This window comes from Octopus bimaculoides, chromosome 24 (assembly GCF_001194135.2).
Source record: "Octopus bimaculoides isolate UCB-OBI-ISO-001 chromosome 24, ASM119413v2, whole genome shotgun sequence".
Taxonomy (NCBI): domain Eukaryota; kingdom Metazoa; phylum Mollusca; class Cephalopoda; order Octopoda; family Octopodidae; genus Octopus; species Octopus bimaculoides.
Genome location: NC_069004.1, coordinates 9523171 through 9524472, shown reverse-complemented (window position 1 = coordinate 9524472; position 1302 = coordinate 9523171).

Sequence of the window (1302 nt, the reverse complement as noted above, 5' to 3'; positions counted from 1 at the left end):
GATACCGTAAATCCTTGAGTATAATCCGCACTTTTTTCCCAAAATTTAAAGGTCAAAATTTCCAGTGTGTACTATATACGAGGTTAAAAATGAAAAATATTTTCTAAGTGATAAATATGTAAAGGCAATTTACTTAATATCTATTTTTCACTGACGTTATTACTGTTATTTCTTTATTTTCTGCAAACAAAGTACACAAAAAAGCTACACGTTTGCATTATGTTATATATACAATAATAATAAAGGAAGTTACCGTATATACGTTTACAAACCAAGGATGTTATATAGACCACCTTGACTCAAGTTAGAGAAGGGGTGCGTATTATACACAAGGTTAAAGTTTTTCAGAGGTACAGCCTCCTAAAAATCCCCTGCATATTATACTCAAAGGCAGACTATACTCAAGGATTTACGGTATTTCATTAGCAACCTCAATTACAATCGGTTCAAGTTTGAGGAAAAATTTCTTGAAAAAAGAGAACGTGCCACTTGACTATGTTTCGAATTCAAACTCTCTCAGCTTCAACATCAACTATGCTGACCAATGCTTACTCCCAAGGATGATGTAACAGAACAAAATGATGATGCAATACCTGCAATGTAATGGTTTCAAACAAGTAGAAAGAAAATGAGAAATAGAAGTTAACTCATTTTGGCCCAATTATCAATTCTATCCCTCGCCCCACTATATTAGACTTTATTTGATGTCAATAAATTGATGAATTTTGAAGAGCGTAAAGAAAATATCCATATCAACGATATTGGTTAACAAAACGTGCAACCGTGTTAAATCTCTCTTGCATTCCAGCACCATACGGAGAAAGCGAATAACAAAAAGAAATGAAAATAAGGGAGATAATTTAGAGACTCAAAATCGTAAACTGATGTAAGGGAGATAACTCGGAGACACTTTATTTTCAACTGTTTTGCAATGGATGAAAAGGTAAACTAGATTTGAACTAAATCCGCCTCACAAAAAAAAAAAAAAAAAACTATAATTACATAGTGGAGACGCTTTTGGCTTGGCATCCCAAAATTCCATCTATTCGTCTGGCCGTCCGGCCATCAATCCGTCCAGCAACCACGAAAAGAAAAATCCCAACAATTATGAGTCCAGTTACATCCAGCCAAACTAAATTCCAGGTTATGATTTGGTTTACGTTAAAATTTTACTAAACTTTAGGAGTGAAATATGAATGCACGACACATTTGCTTTTTTGATTAATAAAAATGAAAAAAAGAACCGTTTCTAATCGCCAAAGATCGTCATATTTCTTCAATAAGTGGACAACCGTAGATCCA